Source organism: Trachypithecus francoisi, unplaced genomic scaffold (genome assembly GCF_009764315.1).
Source record: "Trachypithecus francoisi isolate TF-2019V2 unplaced genomic scaffold, Tfra_2.0 Lachesis_group1, whole genome shotgun sequence".
NCBI lineage: Eukaryota > Metazoa > Chordata > Mammalia > Primates > Cercopithecidae > Trachypithecus > Trachypithecus francoisi.
Window position 1 is genome coordinate 122372783 of NW_022681454.1, and position 23563 is coordinate 122396345.

The 23563-nt window shown below is 37.7% G+C and overlaps 1 pseudogene; it reads left to right on the forward strand.

Annotated features, from left to right (window-relative positions):
* The first annotated feature begins 12233 nt into the window (after nucleotides 1-12233).
* LOC117084942 lies at nucleotides 12234-13250 on the forward strand (annotated as a pseudogene).
* Nucleotides 13251-23563: the final 10313 nt, after the last annotated feature.

Consider the following 23563-nt stretch of genomic DNA (forward strand, 5'->3'; position numbering starts at 1 on the left):
TCTGTAAAAAAAATGTATAATTTATAAGCATCAAATGTTTGGCTTTAAATCTTTTTTTTTTTTTTTTGGTAGAATCCAATTTATTGCACCATCTTCTAAATAATATTCTACAACCTGTATTGGTTTCCAGATTCCCTCTGTCTGCAGTGGATTGAAATGTATTTGTCTGATTCTGAGAGAGGCAGTGAGTTATAAGTGAAATGCTTGGAGATTCTTCTTTATGGTCAAGTTCAGATCCTGTATCTGAAAAGGAAAGGATCTAGCGTCTGTAGACACTCTGCCCCAATTTTTCCTCAAAAACAAATGTTCATAAATACTTATCAGCATATTCCTCTATTTAGCATATTTTAACCATTGAATCTTTTATTTAATCATACAAGTCTGCTGTTATTTTCATCATCAGTATCATTAAGATTAAAAAGAAATTAACGAGAACAGAATTTAAATTTAGGACTAGCTACATATTCTATACTTAGAATAGGTTGCTGTTTCCAAACTAACAGGTTCTCAGCTTGTTAAAAGTTAAATAACTCATATGATTCTCATCTGTATAGGAAAAATTTTAACGTACTCCCTTTTATTATCCTTGGGAATAAGCCTAAGTAATTCTGACTGAATAATAACAGCAGAACTGTTTGTTTTGGAATTCTGCTTATTTCAACAAATATTTATTTTATACGTATACTTGGAAGTCAGTGTGATTAACATTTAGAAGGTAGTGGTCTGTTCTGAAACTTCATTTGAAGTTTTCTAATTTCTAGTTTTATCATTTGTTTCAGAGGTTAGATTTCAAAGCTTTGTTACAATGCTTTGCAGCTTGATATATAAACCGAGAATCAGCTTTGATCCCTGTCAAGGTTTTGATAGTAGGGAATTACACGGCAACAGCATGTATGCTGATGCACCAAGTATTAAGTACTATACAATGATTACTTGATACAGAACCTACACAATACAGACTGCCACAGATATGAATGATACATTGGCATTCACCTTTCTCCAGTGTTTGGGTTTCTTTTCCTACTTATGTATTTTCCATGTAGCTCAGCTGCCAAGTCTGACACCTAAGGGTCAATCCTTCACTACATGTAGTTTAAGTAAAATTCCACATTTACCTCCAAACTGATGCCTATACCAAGGGATTTCCAACCATTTGGAAAAAAAAAAAAAAAAAAAGCTATAGGGTAGACGTATCATTTGGTACTGTCTCACTTACAAATTACTCATGCAGACTTATGGAGATTTCCCTCACTTAGCTAATGACCAGTGCAGACCTCAAATGGTTGTTGCAAACTTTTCATTATGTGATCCATGTGACTAACTACAACATTTGTGAAATGGGAACACAAGTCTCCAAACTAGAATATTTTTTCCAGCATTGCTAGATTTTTCTGCAGGGATGATTTCCTGCTGTGACTGTTGTGTATTGTTAGGAAAGTGATACCAAATGGCTCGAGTAGTCAATGCAAATTCAGAGTCACCCAACATTGACTTTGGTTCAATCCCTTGAAATAACAGAGACACAAATCCAGCACCAACATAATGCTAAGCAAAGCAAATGCAAAAAGATAATGTATGCTTTCCACTTTATTACTGTTATGCTTTTAGAGTGCTTGTGAAAAGACATAGGTCAGGAGGCTCAGTCTTGAGGTTCTGTCCACACTAATGCACATTCAATGACTTGTGTGGAGCAATGACCCATTTTAATTGTAATTTTTTGTTTATCCAAATAATTATATATCCTGCCCCAACAAATGATAGAGAATTTTATAGGAGTTCTATTTATATGAAAAAATAATAAACAATGATTAGAAACCCTACCCAGGTATCCTTAGAGTTTTTTAGGGGTTGATGAATTCCTAGATAAAATTCCTGAGACCTGTGCAAACTACTGGATTGAATACAAAAAGAATGATTATTAAAGTGTGAAATAAAAGATGAATGGTGACTGGGCACCTCCAACTTGCCAGAGATTATGTTGTGTATTTGATAGACATTATCTGACATCGTCGTAGAAACTAGAAACTCATCAATTGTTTCTAGCTGATGTATGAATAGAATGTGAGTGACTGGGAAAATTAACAATTAAAATTTGTTTTACTTAAATATAGCAGTTAGAGAGAGGCCCAGGAAAGTTCAAAGGTTGAAACTAATGACGTTTTTTACCCCCATAAAGATAAAGAGATGAGAAGAAAAGAAGCATAGAGCAGAGAAAGGAGAAAAATAAGTCACATTACCATATATATATTTTTTAATGCTTTGCCAATCAACCAAACCACCTAAGGGAGGGACAACTTACTTACTCCCAGGTGGTTCTTGGCTTTGCTGGCTGATTAGCTTGAATGGAAAAGACTGCATGTCTTGCCCAGTTTCTATTTGTTCTTGAACCACATAAAAACACTTGGTCAGTCTATATTCTGGGTTTTCTGTTTTATTTTTGACTGCATGTTTTTTGTTTTTTGGTTTTTGTGTTTGTCTTATTATTTTTAACCGATCATGTCATATGTTTTAGGAAGCTGAGATAAAGAATATAGGTTGGACCCAGTGGCTAACGCCTGTAATCCCAGCACTTTTGGAGGCCGAGGTGAGTGGATCATGAAGTCAAGTGATAGAGACCATCCTGGCTAACGCGGTGAAACCCCACCCTACTAAAAATACAACAAAATTAGCTGGGCATGGTGGCACGCTCCTGTAGTCCCAGCTACTCGGGAGGCTGAGGCAGGAGAATCGCTTGAACCCAGGAGGCGGAGGTTGCAGTAGCTGAGATCGTGCCACTGCACCCCAGCCTGGGCAACAGAGAGAGACTGTTTCAAGAAAAAAAAAAAAAAATATATATATATATATATATTTATATATATTATATATTAATACAAGAAGTTTTCTATGAAGATTCTGTACTAGTACTCATGTTATACTTTTCCATAGAATTTTACTTGCTGCCATTATTTTAGGTAACTTACGATAATTATAGTGCAGTTTTAAGTAAGCTCTCTCAGGAATTATTTACCAGTTGAGGATTCTTCCTTCTTCAGGTGATTTTGGAGAAGAAATACCTTTAGCCTAAACAAAAGTTGAAATGAAAATATTCTGTGATAATAACCATGAAATAATTATTCAAAATTTTGGTAATTTTTTACCTATAGTAGAGTTACTTTGATTTCAAAAGCAGTGTCTGGAAGAGAAAGAAGAGGAGATGAAGCAAAAGAAAAAGAAATACACCGGCCAGGCACGGTGGCTCACACTTGTAATCCCAGCATTTTGGGAGGCCGAGGCGGGTGGATCAGGACCTGGTCAGGTAATTGAGACCATCCTGGCTAATACGGTGAAACCCCGTCTCTACTAAAAATACAAAAAATTAGCAGGGCGTGGTGGCGGGCACCTGTAGTCCCAGCTACTCAGGAGGCTGAGGCAGGAGAATGGCGGGAACCCGGAAGGCAGAGCTTGCAGTGAGCCGACATCGCGCCACTGCATTCCAGCCTGGGCAACAGAGAGAGACTCCATCTTATAAAAAATAAAATAAAATAAAAAAGAGAAATACACCGCAATATGTATGGTGATGCCCAAAGTTAATGCAATTTTTCTCTGCAGTTATCACAATGGAAAATAGGGTGAAAATAACCAGAATATTTCACCCCTCAACTATACTTCTTTGGTATATTTTGAGATGGCTATTCAGAGGGGTTGCAACTACAAGAATAGCCCTGAAGACCTATCTTCTGTGATGGAGATTCACATCTGTAGAGGAAATCTACATTAGTGAAATGAAGTAAATAGTAGATGCAAACAGGCTTTCTCTGGAGTCCCTCTTTATCCAGAGTTAGGAAATATTAACTCATAGGAAAAGGAGACTAAAATCTGACACTTTTAAAGGTCTTACAGAAACATTTTTACCGTGTGCTATCATCTTTTCTTCTGAGGGTAGCACTGAGAGATTGCCTGGAAATCATCATCTGGTAATAAGACAATCTTTGTTTACAACAAAGTTCTGTCCCTCACCTTCCTGTCATCCACCCCAGAACTCAGAGAAACTTGGGCCCAGGCAGCAACTGTTCTTTGGGCTCATTCATTTCCCCGAAAATAATTTACTCCTGCACCTCCATCTCCTCTCTCCTCATTGAAGAGGGCATTTAAACATCAACCATCGGTTTATTTTGTGACATTTTTTATTTCGTATGACTTCTGTGCACATGTGGGCACATAACAAATTTGTTATGCTTTTCTGTCATTAACCTGTCATTTGTTATAGAAGTGTAGAGTGTGGCTTGTCATAATGAGAAAGAAAGGAATTACTTCCTTTCTGGCACTGCAAATGAGAGTAACCCACAAGTGGTATTCATTGTGGAGATTCTTAAAATATATTTCTCACTGTTCAGGACCTCTGACAGCAGAATTTCATGACTGAATTCCTAAGAATGGCTTTTATCTGCAAGATAACCATTTCCCCCGCAAAAGAGAAGGATAACTCAGTGTTCAAATGTGAAACAAATTCAGACATTTAAATTATATCTTTTGGTAAACTATTAGACCAAATCTGATTACTTTAGATAACAAATGCAGTCTAAGTTTTCTGTTATTTTTTTTGATGAAACATACCTTACGTAAATTAGGACAGCATATACAGTTTCAACAACAACAATATAAAAATACTGATTGGCCAAACGGGTTAAAAACTAAAATTTATTAGTAATTTTAAAGGTCCAGTAGATCATTCCTTGATCAAGTTCCCTCTCTTTTTCTCCTCAAAGTTAATATAGTCTTGACTAGCATAGGGTCAACGAGGAGAAGCTGTTTCTCTCCCTCTAAAGGTTCACTGAATTTGAACTGACAAAAGGTAGATTAATAGGAAAAAGGCATACAAAATTGATTGAATGTGCACGTGGGCAAATCATTGGCATGTGATTACTCAATAGTCCAATGAGGTGCAGTTGCTTGTATGTACCCTTCTTCATAGGGAGAGGGGAGAAGGGAATGCAGGCAATTATTTTGACTTTATTGATGTCACAGAGCCTAGTGAGAGAAGCAGAGGAGCAAGTCATCTCATTATCTTTAACCCTTGTGAATCTGAAAGTGTCTGAGACAGATCTCAATCAACTGAGACACTTTATTTTGACAAGGTTAAGGACCCACCTTAAGGACCTCAGGAGATTCTGGTGATATGTGCCCAAGGTGATCAGGGTACAGCTTGCCATTATACATTTTAGGGAGACATGAGACATGAATGTACATCTTACACATATTGACTGATGTCTAGTCTCATGTGTCCTTAAAATGTGTAAGAGCAAGCTGTAAGGGATTGCAGGGAGCTTCCAAGTCATAGGTAGATAAGACACAAAAGGTTGCATTTTCTTTTGAGTCATTGATCAGCCTTTCACTAAATACACAATTTAGTTTGACTCAGTGAATCTGCATTTTTACATAAACAGTAGGGCAGAAGAAGAAATCAGATACGCATTTTTCTCAGGTGAGGGGAGGGAAGACTTTAGCATCTGCGAAGATAAGCTATCATTTTACATTGCTGGGGTGAAATTCAACAAAACTGTTTTAGGGTACATATCTTCAGACCAACAAAGAATTTTCTTGTAGGTAAATTATAAGGGAAGTATGTAGCTTTTTTATCGTTGTAGCTATCTTATTCAGGAATAAAATGGGAGGCAGATTTGCCTGACATAGTTCCCAGCTTGACCTTTCCCTCCTTAGCTTAGTGATTTTGAGGCCCTGAGATTTATTTTCCTTTCACACCCTTTTGCATTTACCCTGCTACATAATCAGTTTTTCCACATGTTTCATGCTAGATTCAAATGTCAGCTTCTCTTACAGAAAGAAAAGATACCAATTTAATTTCACCTAAATCTGTCATCTAAAATGACAAATTGATTAATGTGATTAAAATGGGTTTCTGCAATATTTTATAGAATGCTTTTAATGTAAGTACTTACACCCTTTACCATTCATCATCCAAGGCATTTGTTTAAAATTTAAAATTCTCTCTCAAGTTTCTCTTGAGGTCAACTGTGCCAAAATTTGTCACTTCATTGAGCTAAAATTCTCTTGCACTCTACAGCTCAGATCTGAGAAACAGCTTGCCATCTTAAACAAGAGAAGCAAAATTTTCTGTGTAATTCCTGACTAACTTGTTCTGGGAAATGCCTAATCAGTTTGTCAGTCACTTTAATCCTGCTGTATCAGTGAAGTAGGATTATTTCCCTGACCCTCTCATGGGACTCACAACAGGGGTGCCTGGCTTACTCAGTCTGTAGCTCTCAACTCTTTGTGGGAGGTGGTGCATGAATGAACAAGGTGGGAACTGGAGTGTGTGAAGGCCAGAATCAGCTGGCCACTCCTTTGCCGGTAAGAGTGAACTCCACTCATTCGAACCGACTACCTTCCACCCACTATGGGAGAGAGTGCAAGGGTGAACAGATGCAGAAACTAGGGCAAGCACTTTCGGGCAGAGGCAGGAACCAACTCTATGCTGGCCCCACAGCAGCATCTAGGGGAGGTGCCCATGATCTCTGAAGCCCCAGAGAGAGTGTAACAGTAATCTTTTAGCTCTGCCATTGTGGAGGGCTTAAGTGTTAACAGCTCAGTGGACCTTCTGCCTTTTCCCAGGCGGTGGCTACCATCCCAGCCAGAGCAAAGGGTCAGTGGAATAGCCTTTTGCATCTGCACTTGTGGCACCCGAGCTCTTGTCTTGTGTCCAGGAGAAATGAGGTTGAATGAATGAATTGAAGGATGGTAAATGTAGAGGATTTTATTGCTGATGAAAGTGGCTGTCAGTGGGAAGGGGAGCTGGAAAGGGTATGGGACTGGCGGTAGTCTTAACCTGAAGTCCAGCTGTCTCTGGCCAGATTCTTCTCCAAAGTTACACCATCAGGCTGTCCCTCTAAAGTCAAGCCACTTCCCTACGATGTCCAGCTGTAGTCTCCAGTGTCCCACTGCTTCTACTCTGTGCCAGCTGAGTCTGGTGATGAGTAGTGGGGTGGACCATGGGTGGCTTTGGAAAAGGCCACATTCGAATGGAAAAACAGGGAGGTACATTCTCACTTTGGGCTGTGGTATCAAGCTTGAGGGTGGGGTTTTGTTGGGGAAGCTGACCTTTTCTGCCTAGAATTTCTCTGCCTTCTGTCCCTATCATCAGGCTGAGATTTGTCCAGTCAGATCACACTCTGCAGGCCATCAGCTGATAAACTCTTCATGCCTATCTATTTTAATACCTCTGCATTACTGGGAGATTTGATATGTCCTAAACAAGTATTGTATTGTCCATCTTGAATTATTTTTCTCATGGAATCTAATTATCTATCCATTTGGTCATAGAGGCACTGCTCATTGCAGGGAAACCAAAATGAACTATTTTAAAGCTTTTTCTATACTTTAAAACCTTTGTCAAAACAGTAATATCTTCATTATAATTACATATTCATACAAAATAAGGTATCATTATGTTATTGCATATTGTTAATATTGTTATTGTCAAATTTATCCAACTATAATCACGTCTTCCAGAGCTAGCAATGGACTATAGGCTGGTTACCTATCAACTCTTACTTGTTTAACATTTTAAACTGATGCTTTATCTTAATATTGTTCTTAATTGAACATCATTTTATTTTAACCCTATAATATTTTTAACATAGTACAGAACTTTACTTTTTAACATGTTTTTCATAAAGTTTTTTTTTTTTTTTATAGACTGGTACAGTTTAATCAGACTAATATGGCTGTGTTGGTTGCTGTTGCAGGTGCCAAAGATATAGAGATACTCATGTGGTTTGAATGAGGGTTCACAGCTGAGAGGAAGAGGGAGTGCAGCATCTTTCTATAGTGGCTCAGAAGCACTGCCCTGGTATCTGAAAAACAGTGCATTCATATGGCCTATATGCTCATCTAAAACAACATTTAGCAGAATCTTTCCATTTTTTTTCATGTTTAAATTGTATTTTTATCTGTGTGTGCTTGTTTTTAATCTGAGAGCAGCTCACTGACAGGGATATTATCTGGATTTTGGAAGGCCTACGTTTTACAAAAATCAATTTTAGAGATGCTCTTAAGTGCCAGGCTTTAATTTCACAAAATATATCTAAACTTTTAAAGGTTCATTTTGCAGAAATTGAAGATCTAGGAATATTTATTTTTCAGTTCTTCATTATCATTTCTTCATTACTAAGCAGAAGCGAATGGATATTAATTAATGACCATAACAACAAATAGAGGTTAATTGAACCACATTTTTTTTAAAGTTTTAAAGGGCTTATAACTTGAACACAAACACTTACAGAAGAGCAAGTTCTTAGGATGACCTTCTAAATGATTTACTTGGAGATCTGAGATGTGTATTTTTAAAGTTGAATATGTTAGCCAGGAGGATACACACACACAAATGTGTTCTTTCCTTGATATGTATCCTCCAGAGCCCAGCAAGCATCAGGAAAAGGACTCCAGGGAACATTGCTGAAAGGATTGAATTGGCTTAAGAGGCAGACTACCAAACCTAGCTAGGGAGTTTTGGGCTACATCTCAGACAGTTTATTGAAAAAGCAAAGGGGATAAAAGTTCCCCAAAGATCACATGCTAGCTATGCCTTAAAATTGTGATTTTAATTCTGTGGTGTTGAAACTGTGTCAAATAGCCTATAGCAAGATATGTCCTATGTGCTGCAAAATGATGCAAAATAAATACTCACTGTGTTTTGAGAACAAACTCATTAGTAGAGGAAACACTGTACTTTACACACCCTAAGGATATTTGAGTGTTCACATAGGCACGTAAATGGTGATGTGAAGTGTCATTCATAGGTGACGGTAGCTATATATTTTTTCATTAACATAACTATTGGATTTCAATTAAATTGAGTAAGGCTTTATGAGATCTGTTGGTTTAGGAAAAAACACCTAGATAAAACTAATTATAAAAATGGCCGTAATTTTCATTTTCAATGATATTTTCACTTTCAAAAATGTTTTTACTTTATCATTTGAAAAATAAAACCCTGTTAAATAAGTAATATTATTTTTAGCCCAATTTCACAGGTAGAGGAACTAAGGGAATCGAAATTGGAATTTCCCAGGACTCTGACATGAAGATTTGTATGCATGGCATTTATTAAGAAGTACAGGCTGGGCACGGTGGCTCACACCCATAATCCCAGCACTTTGGGAGGCTGAGGTGGGTGGATCACCTGAAGTCAGGAGTTTGAGACCAGCCTGGCCAACATGGTGAAACCCCATCTCTAGTAAACATAGAAAAATTAGCTGGGCATAGTGGCATGTGCCTGTAATCCCAGCTACTTGGGAGGCTGAGGCAGGAGAATACCATGAACCCAGGAGAGGGAGGTTGCAGTGTGCCAAGACTGCACCACTGCACTCCAGCCTGGGAGACAGTGAGACTCTATCTAAAAAAAAAAATAAAAAGATGGAAGTATACTTGGGATCCACATCTGTAGAAGGGAGGAGAGAGAAGGAAGATCAGCAGAGAAGTTGATATGCAAGCTGATGCCATGAAGCTCTCAGCAGACATCATGTAGATCTGGCATCACTCTTCAGAGGTCAGATCTCAGGGGCATTAGACTTGCATGTACTCCCCACCATGATTAGTCATGTAAAGACGCAGGAAGTCTGTTTTTTTTTTTCAGCTGCACTGATCCCCAAAGAGACTGATAGCTAAGGATGGTTGCATGGTAGCATTCCTAGCAACTAGGAAATAAGTTCTTTATTCTTAAAGGGTTACCTGGATGTCACAAAACAGCATGCAACACAGAGGGTATGGAGTTACAGAGACAAAAGGTGTATGTAAAAAGATGATGTAGTTTGAATGTATGCCTCTGCCAAATCTCATCTTGAATGTTGGAGGCAGGGCCTGTTGGAAGGTATTTGGCTCACGAAGGTGGATCCCTTAGGAATGGCTTGGGCTAACCCCTTGGTGATAAGTGAGCTCTCACTCTGAGTTCACATGAGATCTGGTGGTTTACAGATGTGTGCCACCCCTGCCCCTCTCTCACGCACGCTTGCTTCTGCTTTCATCATGGGATGTGCCTGCTCCCTCTTCACTTTGCACCGTGATTGTAAGCTTCCTGAAGTCTCTCTAGAAGCCAAACAGATGCCAGTACAGTGTTTCCTATAAAGCCTGCAGAACCATGAGTCAATTAATCCTGTTTTCTTTATAAATTATGCAATCTCAGATTTTTATAGCAATGCAAGAACAGCCAAATAAATAAGACAAACTAGATTTTATAATTCTAATTTCTATTTCTGTGTTACTACACCCTGAAATCTCCATATTAGCTTTTTGTAAATTGTTCTATCATTTTTACCAATCTACATGACTTCACTTTCCATTCATAAACTTACCTAGAACTGAGCTTTTAAACAACATCTAACTGTAAGCAAAGAAGTTTGTTTGCAGGTTATAAAAATGAAGCAATATTAGCAAAATTTATATTTAGCACTTTCATTTTCTGAGCTGACAAATGTGCTCAAATACGTTTAAAAATATTATATATGCATCTATTTAAGAACAAGAGCATATACAACTGCAAATAGTGATATTTTTAATTTGAAGCATCTCTGTATACCAACAGGAGGACTGATAATTATTTAAAAAAAAAAAAAAGAAAAAGAAAAGAGAATATCACCCTGACAAGGGACCAACCTATTATGCATCCCCAAGTTTCTTTTTCTCTGACTACATGGTAGTGATTAAATTATGAACTACACACTTATTCTTGAACCCAGAATAACAGGATAATACAAAGAGCAAGCATTTAAAGAAATATTCATTTTCTAAAAGAGTGTAAATAGTTTGGTTTAAGGTGGATTTTTCAGTGCAGGAGTTTGAGTAGGATTGGATAAGTTAAGTGGTTTAAGATCAGTGAAAACAGCAAGGTGAACGTTTTGGGGCAAGAGGTTCAGACAGTCTTAGGGCATAAACCTCAGTGAATGTTGTCTACTGAAAAGCTAATCAGATTGCAGGGAAGTTCCCAAATTGAACACTCAAGTTCTTTGGACAATAGTCTCCTGGATTATAGCAAATGCATGTAAATGTAGACAGTTGTGTTTGAGGGAAGATGATTTCTTTCTCACAGTGAAGAGAGTATCAGCCAGTTAAAATGCCAGCCCTTGGATCTTAGCTGCTCCACAACTAGCTGTGGGCTTTGGATACATCTATTAATTTCTCCATAAGTCAGTTTTCTTGTTTGTGCTTATCTTACATCAGAAGTTAGTCATGAGGATTAAATAGACAACACTAGAAACAATTGGAAGTGTTCCTAATACATAGTAAGTAGGTTATTACTATTTTCCTCACTCCCCTTACCTTTCATTTGTATCATATACACAATCCCACACATATCTGGTTCTTTTTGGCAAGGGCTAAGGACTAAGGACTAAGGAAAAATAAATGATGAAGTTGATTTAGAGGTTTATAGTATTGAAGCATTTACATCATTGACTATGTGACATACATGTGCATGTGTGTACATATCAATAAAGTTATTTTTCATGGCTCCGCTAACTCTATAGAAGTAAAGTGGCACATAACAGATTGCCAACAAGAAGAAAACACTGGAAAGTATCTAAGTTTTTGCTTAGCACACCTGTCAGAAATTATCCCAGTCTCCTGATATTTTCATGAATACTAACCCATCATTACTGACATGTTTCTGTTTTCCTATGAAAGATGTGGCAATTCACTGTCACTGTGATTATCAAAATAATCAAGGGTCAAGTTACAGTGGAACCAGAAAACAAGGTTCATAATATCCAGCTTGTTTATTCCTTTATTCTTCCAAGAAATATTTATTGAGTACCTATTAGGAATCAAGCAAGGTTTGTATGTAGGACGTGAACGGAATTTTGTAAACTGTCTTTTGTGCATCTCATCATATTACACCTTAATTTTCTATCCTGCAATTTTCTATCCTACTGTAACCCTGTCTCATATTCCTTATTTAACTTTATCTTGTCCTGCAGACATAGCCTCTTTTAAAACTTTCTAAAATATAACAGGTTATATCCATTACATTTAATTAAAGACATTCAACAAAGGAAATTCTGTGGGAAAGTTCAAGATTGAGCAATTTTTAAGAATATTTAAATGTGGTTACTGGAGTCAAGCAGACCCTGTGTTGCAGCTTCCAGAGCTTGGCTGGTCTCTGGTCCTCAGCTTGGCCCTATGGACCTGGCTGGACACTCCCCCGAGGACAGTGGGGAGCCTGGTGCCCAGTGGCCCTAGGACTGATGCAAACCATTGAGCAGCTGGCTGGCTGGGCCTGCAGGCACACAGGTGCCAGCCAAGGCTGGGTGGAGCTTATCCAAATAATTTTTAACATCAACCCCCTGGAGAATCTGAAGGTATACATCATCGGTCCACCTCCTTGGTGGTCTTTATGATCGTTGTGGGCACCATGGCATAGCTTTCCCAACCCTGGACTGTTTCTTCAAAATCTGGGAGATTAAGTCACCAGAAATGGCAGAAGATCGCAATACTTTTCTGCTATGGTTCAATGATTTGGACTTGCATGCATCAGAAAATGAAACAGTAAAGCATCTCAAAAATGACACCAAAACTTCGGGAAGCATAATGACCATGCAGACCAGAGTATCTACTAGGTCTTCCCAGGCCCTGGAGGATTCAGGCCCAGTTAACATCTCAGTCAAAACCATCCTAACCCTGGACCCACTCAAATTATTTGGAGGGTACTCTCATGGCATCACTCATCTGTATTCAATCATTTTAGGTCATCAGATTGGACTTTGAGACAGAGAAGCCCACGAAGGGATAAATATTACCTTTACTCTGCCTGCAACTTGAACATCAGATAGCTGTGCTCTTGATGGTCCCCATGAGCAGATGGTGTTCACAGCCTGCATGACCCTCAGGGACACCCCAGGTGTGTTCCCCTTCACTGTGCAGCCACCACACTGTGTTTCTGACAAATAGCAATGCTACACTATGGTGCAAGATCTTTGGAACTGATAGAAAGGCCAACACAATACGCTCAAGATTACAGTGTTTTCTGGTGTTAGTAAAAGGCCCATTGAAAAAGGCTATCATGCTTTTAATCCCAAGCATACAGTTATTGCTCCGATGATGACTGTTCATTAATAAATTTGCACCTTATGCATACCAGTTACTTCCTCTTCATAACGGTGATAATAGTGTTTTGCTATACTGTTATCAAAGGCAGACCCAACAAATTGTGTCAGAGCAATCCTAAATATTGTCCTGAGAAGACAGCTTCGGCTGAAACCTAATCCCACAGCTTCTTGTTTTCTGAGAGAGATTGAGAGAACCATAATCCTTGCCTGTTGAACCCAGCTTGGGTCTGGACACTCTGTGATACCTTATCTTGCAATGTTGTGTTATTCCAGCAAAAGACATTTCAAGTGCCTGTAACTTACTTGCATTTATTTATTTATTTATTTATTTTTGAGACGGAGTCTCACTCTGTCTCCGAGGTTGGAGTGCAGTGGCGTGATCACAGATCATTGCAATTCCGTTTCCCGGGTTCAAGCCATTCTCCTGTCTCAGTCTCCTGAGTAGCTGGGATTACAGGTGTGTGCCGCCATACCTGGCTATTTTTTTTATTTTTAGTGGAGACGGGGTTTCACCATGTTGGTCAGGCTTGTCTCGAATTCCTGACCTTGTGATCCGCCCGCCTCAGCCTCCCAAAAGTTCTGGGATTATACACATGAGCCACTGTGCCTAGCCTATTTGTGCATATTTATAAAAATCGATTTGGAAGTTGGTCCAATGATTCAAATGCTTTGCACTAGGTGCAACCAGAATCTCTCACCTCGCCACTGGACTTGAGGACCTGGTGGGATACTTCCACACAGCACTGGAGAGGATTTGCGGATTTTGCCATGTTGAGCAAGTCATGATATTTCTACTAAGGCCACAGACACATTTCATTGCTGGTGGAATTAAGGTTTGGTTTGGGTTTTGTTTTAGCCCAATATGTATAAACTGTTTGAAACAGCTTGTGCCTTTGGGTATGATATTGCATTTCCAAAATCATCAATCCATTTTGTGGATTTTACATGTCTATGACTTAGTAATTATAGTAAAAATAATACCTTTTTTCCCATTTTGCTTGCAGAAAAAACCTATATTTTTTTCTTTTTGAAAAAAAAATAGTCGCATTTTAAAACAAAAAATTTTAAATCAACAATTTAAAATGTAAAAAAGGAAAGAGCAACATCATGTAAGTAGAAATAAATATAAATCCAAAAGGACACTCACATTTATGGACAAATTCATTCCAAACTCACTATTTTTTAAAACACTTCCATGTTTAGATCAGGACTTGATGAGCCAAATCTAAATAAAGTTTTATTGGAACACAGCTACATTCATTCATTTACACATTATCTGTGGCTGCTTTTTGCCTATGGTGGCAGAATTAAAGAGTTGTACAGAGACCACATGTCCTGCAAATCCCAACATTTACTATCTGTCCCATTACAGAAAAAGTTTGCTGATACCTGCTCTAGATGATTGTGTTAAATCTGCTCAGTTATTTTCAAGCAGTGTTGCACATATGTGGTGCCACCTACAGTGAGTCCAAGCCCAAGCTGGAAATGTGTTATAGTGTCTGCTAAAGACATTTCTAACTCTGGTTTCTCCATCAGTATTAATTACAACACAGTCCTCTGAGTTCAAAAATACTTGCACATCAGGGATAGTTATGTTTTAGAGATTGTGAGCAAACATAACTCACATGCCTATTTTTGTGGGGTAAATAGCCAGAAAATATATGATAAATATGTTATATAACAAAACAAAGTACATATACATGGAGAAAATGTCCAATTTTCCTAATAGATTCATACATTATATAGTTCATATATTTACGATACTTTTCTATTTTTTAAGTAAATTAAGTTTGTCAAGAGGCCAGAAATGATTGAGTAGAAACAAAATAAACAATCTCTGTTCTGATCAGCTTAGTCCAACTACATATCTCACAAAAGCAAAGCCATCTTTTTCCACAAGTATCACATGTGTCTGTCTGCCTGTTTGGGAAAGGCCTATGAAACCTAAGGGGAGTTATTATGTTACTGATGAAAAGCTCCAATCTGTAACACATATGTGCATTTCGATATATAGTATCTGCTTATTTTCATTAAATTGCATTAAATGCTTCAATATGTAACACAGTCATCTTCCTTAGGAAGCGTATGCTTGTGGAATTCTTTGTGGTATCCCTGGGAATCCCTTTACCATGTATCCATGGCATTCTGCCTTTACTGGGCTCATTTCTTCCTACTCCCTGGAATATTTATCAAGGGAAGTTTTTCCTTTCCTACTCTAAGGCTTTGCTTTCTGTCCCCAAGCTACCGTTTTTGAACTGAAAGCAAAGGCAAGGAACAATATATTTGAGGAAAAAATCTAACACTACTAGAAATTACAGCATAGTATCTGTTTTCTTACTTAAAGGCAGAAACAGAAGTTTTCTTCTCTCATCTTTACCCCCAAACTACTACTGCACTTTAGACCTAGGTTAAAGCCCAAAGTAGCAGAACAAAGAAAGCAAATATTTTCCAAGTAGGGAAATTTCATTATTCATACCTATTCACCATAATGGATATGGAATGGGAATAATTATTTTTGTACACAATTCTATTCTCTGCTACAAGGCTTACAGTCTACATATGAACTTAAAAATTGTTCATCTTAAAACTTCTTTTTCCCACATTCTTTAATGATGTTATTCCTGAAAAAATAAATGCAAATGTACCCCAACATTTAAACATTACTTTATAAATATGCTTCTGTAAACATCAGATAACATATGTACAGTGGTTTTTCTCTTCACTATTCTAGCTTAACCATTCATCTTTTAAATCACATTGACAGTAGTGGGCCAGACAGATAACATATAATTAATAAGGTTTCTTTTTAGTCAAAGTAAAATTCATGTCCCAAATGCATATCATTTCCAAATTTTCTACTTCACTAGCTGAAAGCCATCAATGTGTTCATTTTGAAGGCAAATGACCTATTTCTTTTGAAATATAAAAATCAAACAAATAAGCCCTTATTTATGTTTGTACTGGGAAAAAACATTAATATTTAATATCCATTAAAAGTAATTGCAAGACTCACAATTATTTTTGTACCAACCTAGTTAACAAAGGTGAGACATCAGAAAAAAATAATTCTAAGTGAAGTTCAATTGTTACATATTAATTTAAATACAAATTTATTCAGGAAGTTTGCCACCTAGAAAGAACAAAAACTTCTGAGGGTGTATGGCATACTTTGATACATAAGCATAAAAGAAAGTGACTCTAGAAATCCAGTAAGTGTAGATCTTGATGAGATTGCTTGCATATGGATGAGTCATTATAACAAACACACTCACACTTACAGTTTTCAAACTTGTGTTTATATTTGTCCAAGGATTCCTGAACCTTTGTCATTTCCTACACCAACGGGAGGAATCTCACAGAAGGTGGGAGAGATGACAGTCACAGACCTAACACTTAGGCACTCATAAGTTATGTTGTATATACCTATCCTTCTAGTTTCATCTGCCCCACTTTTGGAGTGAGAAGAACCACACCAGACAGCCGGAGAGAGAATATATTTTCAAATCCAGACGTTTATGGGTATTTTGAAGCAAATAAGCAATTCTTAAGTTTAAGTGGAAGAAGTGAAATATACATTAAAATAATATTCATTTTGACTTAAAGATTTATTTTCTCCTAATAGATCATCTATGTAAAATAAATAATTTACAATTTATTTTCAATAGTAATGGTAATGTTAATAATGGTAATGTTAATAATTAATGTCATAAAAATAGTATATTTGCCAGGCACTATTCTAAGCAATTTATATACAATAAACTTGTTTAATCTTCAACACTTCATAAGTGTGAAGCAAATATATATATATATACAGTTTTAATAATTTGTCCAAAGTCACACCGAGAGGATAAGCAGTCTGTCTCCAGATCCAAACTCTCCGAAGTTTTCTATATATATATATAGAAAATATATACAGTTTTATAGTTATATGGATGTATATCTATAAAATAGAGTAGAGTAGGAAAGGAGAAACTTCCCTTGATAAATATTCCAGGGAGTAGGAAGAAATGAGCCCAGTAAAGGCAAAATGCCATGGATACACAGTAAAGGGATTCTCCGGGATACCACAAAGAATTTCACAAGTATATACTTTCTAACGAAGATAACTGTGTTACATATTGAAGCATTTAATGCAATCTAATGAAAAAAGATATATATATATGTATATAATCTTAAAATATTAGAGTTTTAACTTCATCCCTCTAGCTTTATCATTAAGCATAGGTTCCATAACAAAAGAGATCCTCAAAAATATTTGCTCATTGAATGAGTCCCATCTTATCTGAGATACTGTAGCCTGTAATGATTAAAAGCACGAACATTTTAGCCAATTTTCCGGGTTTTGAATCTAAAATGTGACCATGGAGAAAGGTCAGTCCTATTTGACCATGTGACCATGTCACAATGTGACCATGAAGGTTATATAATCTCTTTCTGCCTCAGTTTGCTATTCTACAATATGGAGATAATGATAGTACCTAGTTCATATAACCCTTGTGATAATTAAATAAACCAATATAGGTAAAGTGCTTAGAGTAGTGCCTGGCACATAGGAAGAACTATATAAGTGCAACCTAGGATTATAAGTGTTGGATGTTGAATTTCCAGGGAATGTGAACTTATTTGGAAATAGGGTATTTGCAGATGTAATCAAATAAAGATGAAGTCATACTGGATTAGCGTGAGCCCTAAATACAATACTGATGTCCTTATAAGGAGAGAGAAATTTGTAAATGCGGAGAGATGCAAGGAGGAAGACTGTGTGAAGACAGAGACAGAGATTAGGGTCATGCTGCCACAAGCTGAGGAACACCAAGGAGTCCATTGCAAGCCAGAAGCTAGGAGGAGGCAAGGAAGGATCCTTCCTTCTGAGAGAAGGTGGCCCTGCTGATACCTTGCATTTGGACTTCTAAGCCATCAAAACTGTGAGAGAATAAATGTCTATTGTTTTAAACCACATAGTTTGTGGTAATTTGTTACAGCAGCTTCACAGAACTAAACAATGACTCTAGTCATTGCAATATATAATAAACAAGTGTCTAAATTCAGCTCACCTAGCAACTTTGGAAATAAACCTATACAAGTGTACACAGGACTGTTGTCAAGGGAGTGAATAGCAAAGCAATGTTATGAATTCACAGCATTTATAGTAGTCATTAATTCATTCATTCAAACATGCTTATTCAACTAATTGGGAACCAAAAGAGTGAACAGAATGGCATTTTCTTTCAGGGAGCTTATGGTCCAACCAAGCTAATTCACTGGAGCTTTTCCCCTGTTTTCTTCTAGTAATTCTACAGTCTCCAGTCTTACATTTATGGTTCTCATCCAGTTTGAATTTATTCTTGTATAAGGGGTAAGATAAAGGTCCATTTTCATTTTCTCCATGTGGATATTTAGTTTTCCAACATCCTTTATTGAGCAGGCTGTCTTTTCCCTGTTGTGTGTTCTTGACACTTTTCTAGAAAACCAATTGACCATAGATAAATGGGCTTATTTCTGGACTTTCTATTCTATGCCATTGCTCAATGTGTCTGTTTTACACCAATACCATGTTGTTTTGATTACTACAGCTTTGTAATATATTTTGAAGTCAGGTAGTGCCTCTAGCTTTGTTCTTTTTTCTAGATTTCTTTAGCTTTTCTGGGTCTTTTGTGATTGTACAGAAATTTTAGGATTTTTTTTTTCCATTTCTGTGATGAATGACATTGGAATTTTGGTAGAAATTGCATTGAATCTGTAAATCTCTTTGGGCAGTATGAACATTTTTAAAATATTAATTCTTCCAATCTTGAATATGGAATAGCTCCCTATTTACTTGGTCTTCTTTAGTTTCTTTAATTAATGCTTATTTTATTTTATTTATTTATTTATTTTCATTTTTTTGAGATGGAGTTTCGCTCTTGTCACCCAGGATGGAATGCAATGGCATGATCTCAGCTCACTAAAACCTCCACCTTCCTGATTCAAGCCATTCTCCTGCCTCAGCCTCCCGAGTAGCTGGGACTACAGGTGTATGCCCCCATGCCTGGCTGGGTTTCACCACATTGGCTAGGCTGGTCTCAAACTCCTGACCTCAGGAGATTTGCCCACCTTGGCCTGACAAATTGCTGGGATTACAGGTGTGAGTCACCACACCCAGCTTATTTTAAGTAATCTCTTCATCCAAGTTCATGGGCCAAAATTCTATCAAACCCCAACTTAAGAGCACCTAGGACTTTAATACTTCCTTTTCCCTTCTACAAAATGTGGAAGGCAAAGGTAGGGAGGGCATATAAGTGACAGGAATAAACTTAGTTATATATACCTTTAACTTGTATGGGCTTGAGTCTTATTCACCTCACATTAAATACTTTGTTTTCTGCAAAATGTATCCATCTCATTTTCTGGTATTGAGATTCTCCATTTAAGAGCAAGAAGCGGCCGGGCGCGGTGGCTCAAGCCTGTAATCCCAGCACTTTGGGAGGCCGAGACGGGCGGATCACGAGGTCAGGAGATCGAGACCATCCTGGCTAACACGGTGAAACCCCATCTCTACTAAAAATACAAAAACTAGCCGGGCGAGGTGGCGGGCGCCTGTAGTCCCAGCTACTCGGGAGGCTGAGGCAGGAGAATGGCGTAAACCCGGGAGGCGGAGCTTGCAGTGAGCTGAGATCTGGCCACTGCACTCCAGTCCGGGCGACAGAGTGAGACTCGGCCTCAAAAAAAAAAAAAAAAAAAAAAAAAGAGCAAGAAGCAGTCTTTGTGAAGCCAAGAACAATGTTTGTTATATCTTTCACTCAGAGCAATGGGTAAGAAGTATTGCACTTGATCTAGAGCAATAACCAATAACACCTAAAGGCACATTTCTGTACAACTGTACAATTCCTCTTGAACAGGACGCTGCTTAATATATAAACCTTGTTTGTCATGATCAAAAGATTTAGGGATTTTATAGTTGCCTACATTTTTTTGGTTAACGAAATTCTTGTAAGTGACAAAATGTTAGGCAAAATTCTAATCATTCTTACCGTAACATTGATATGGCACATATAGAGAGTTAAAAAAAAAAATTCCAAATACTTTCCAGAGATTAGTTTTTGATGAATGTCTTCTAATAAATGAATAAGAAAATAATACTTTAGAAGTATACTGTCTTCTTGTTCTAGAAAAAATAATCACCTTTTATTTTGAAACATTTTATACCTTAGGAAATGTTTTTAAATATTTCTTTCTGATCTTTAAAGTAACCCTAATAGATGAATTTTACTAACAGGTTACATAAAAGGGTTTTCAATACTAAAGACAGCCTATTATCTGTGAGCCATAGACTAATTCTGGAAACTATGAAAGTTATAGAGAAAATTAGAAAAACTTTTTTTCTCCAAATTTAGAAGGAAGATCATAAGCAAATTACAAAGTAATTGGTGTAACCTGGTGCTTAATGATTAAGGTACCTGTCTTCGATTTTGGGGGCTTCTATAATAAAATACTGTAGACTGGCCAGGCACAGTGGCTTACGCCTGTAATCCTAGCAGATCACTTGAAGTCAGGAGTTTGAGACCAGCCTGGCCAACATGGTGAAACTCCGTATCTACTAAAAATGTAAAAACTAGCCAGGCATGGTGGTGGGTGCCTGTAATCCTAGCTACTCAGGAGGCTGAGGGAAAAAAGAAGATACTGTAGACTGAATGGCTAATAAACAACAGAAATGTATTTCTCATAGTTCTGGAGGCTGGGAAGTTCAAAAGTGAGATGCCAACAGATGAAATGTCTGGTGAGGATCCTCTTACTGGATTATAGACAACCACCTTTTTACTGTGTCTTCACAGTAAGGTGAGGTGAAGGGAGAAGGGAGCTCTCTTAGGTCTCTTTTATAAGGACACTAATCTCATTCATCAGGTCTCTTTCCTCATGTTCTAATCACCTCTTAAAGGCCATCCCACCTGAAAGGATCACTCACATTGGGAGTTAGGATTTCTTTCCTTTTCTTTCTTTCTTTTTTTTTTTTTTTTAGATGGAGTTTCACTCTTGTTGCCCGGTCTGGAGTCCAATGGCATGATCTCAGCTCACTGCAACCTCCGCCTCCCAGATTCAAGCGATTCTCCTGCCTCAGTCTCCCAAGTAGCTGGGATTACTTACAGGTGCCCACCACAACACCTAGCTATTTTTTTGTATTTTAGTAGAGGTGGGGTTTTACCATGTTGGCCAGGCTGGTCTTGAACTCCTGACCTCAGGTGATCCACCTGCTTTGGCCTCGCAAAGTGCTGGGATTACAGGCATGAGCCACCGTGCTTGGCCAGGGGTTAGGATTTCAACATATGCATTTTGAGGGACACAGATATTCATCCATTGCAGTATCTTATTGAGTTTTAAATTTGTTGTCTTAATATTTTCCTTCCTTCCCTCCCTCCCTCCCTCCCTTCCTTCCTTCTTTCCTTCCTTCCTTCCTTCCTTCCTTCCTTCCTTCCTTTTTTTCTTTCTTTTTTTCTCTTTTTCTCTTATGAGCAATAAAAAACAAACTGAAACAACAATCAAAACAGAAAAAGTTATATGATAGCTCTTAGAAGCTCAATAGAATTAAAGATAAAATTGAAATAGGCTCAGAAATTTCTGCAAGCAGAGCAGTGCCAGGGCTGTGAATACCAGGAACCCGATGGGGAATTCCTTAGGGTGTTCCCGCTTTGCATCAGAAGTAAACACTTTCTATTCTTCACTCTTTACTTAGGATTTACGTTACCAAGGAGGGCTAAAGACAGTGCATGCTAGGACACCTTGAATGAGCAACACAGCAAGACTCTATACCATTCACAAAGGAAAATCAGGATGCTGTTACTAAAGAAAAAGCACAGGCAATGAAGAGGAACAAAGAGTAGATGTCCTCTATAGTGTCTTAATGAACTCTGAATTTCATAGTGTAAAATGCAGTATCTGGGTTATTATATAACTATTTTAAATTATTTTGATCATACTTTTCTATCAATATTAGGTTAAACTGTGAGCAATAGAAATACAAAACAGCAGTAGTTTAGATTTATATTTGAATTATATTTTCTCATGTGTAAAAAGTCCAACAGTAAGCAATCCAAGATTGGTATGGTAGCTCTGTGCAAAATGTCTTTGGAAACCAGGCTCCTTCTACCTTATTATTACAACATAAGTGGACTAGTTTTATTCATTTCTAAAGTTAGCTTGTGGTTCAAGGTAGCTGAACAAACTCTAACCCTAGACATCATATCATAAAGTAGCGGAAGGCACTAGCAGTCTATAGCATGCTTATGTAATTATCTGCATTAGAGGCCAGAAAAGCCTGTCTTTATAGGAATGGTCTTACTCTCTGTTGAAGACTAGAGTCTGTTAAGATACAGGAAGGGGAGAGAGAGAGAGATCTGAAGTCAATTAAGAGTCCCTGCTGTAACTGCATTTCTATTTTTCACAATTTCACATGAATGTATTCTAATGTGTATATCATGTAACCAACAGAACATGCATTTTCTTTAGTTTTCACACCACAACTGAGAAACAGAGCCAATAGCACATGGGTGTGTGTGTGTGTTTGGAGAGAGAGAGATTTATTTTAAGAAATTGGCTCATGTGACTACAGAGATCACCAAACACTAAGTGCAAAATCTGAAGGATTGGCTGGCAGGATGGAAGCATAACATAAGCCAGTTTTGTAGTTCACCTGTGAAGGCTATCTGCTGCAGAATGTCCTCTTGCCCAGGAGATGCCCAGTCTTTTGTTCTACCAAGTCCTTCAGTTGATTGGATGAGGCCCACCCACATTATGGAGAGCAATCTGCTTTACTCCAAGTCCACCAACTTAAATATTAATCTCATCTGAAAACACCATCACAGAAACATCCAGATTTGACCACATATCTGAACTCAGTAGCCCCGACAAGTGGACACGTACAATTAACCATCACAATAACAAATACAGTTCTCTTTGTCATAACTTTACTGTATGTACAATTTATCCAGTAGTAAAAGTGTGTGTGTGTGTGTGTTCTTATGTGTTTGTATCCTTAAGGTCCATTGCATTGGTATTAGTCCATTCTCATACTGCTGTAAGAAAACACTTGAGACTGGGTAATTTACAAAGAAAGAGGTTTAATGGACTCACAGGTCATCATGACTGGGGAGACCTCAGGAAACTTACAATCATGGCACAAGGGGAAGAAAACATGTCCTTGCTCACATGGTGGCAGGAGAGAGAAGTGGTGAGCAAAGAGGGGAAAAGCCCCTTATAAAATCATTAGATCTTGTGAGAACTCACTGGCTATCATGAGAACAGCATGAAGGAACCGCCCCCATGATCTAATCACCTGCCACGAAGTCCCACTCCCAAGACATGGGGATTGCAATTCAGATTATAATTCAAAATGAGATGTGGGTGGGGACACAGTCAAACCATATCACACACACATATATATACACACGCATATATATGCATATGTGTGTGTGTATATATAAAAATGTATGTGTATG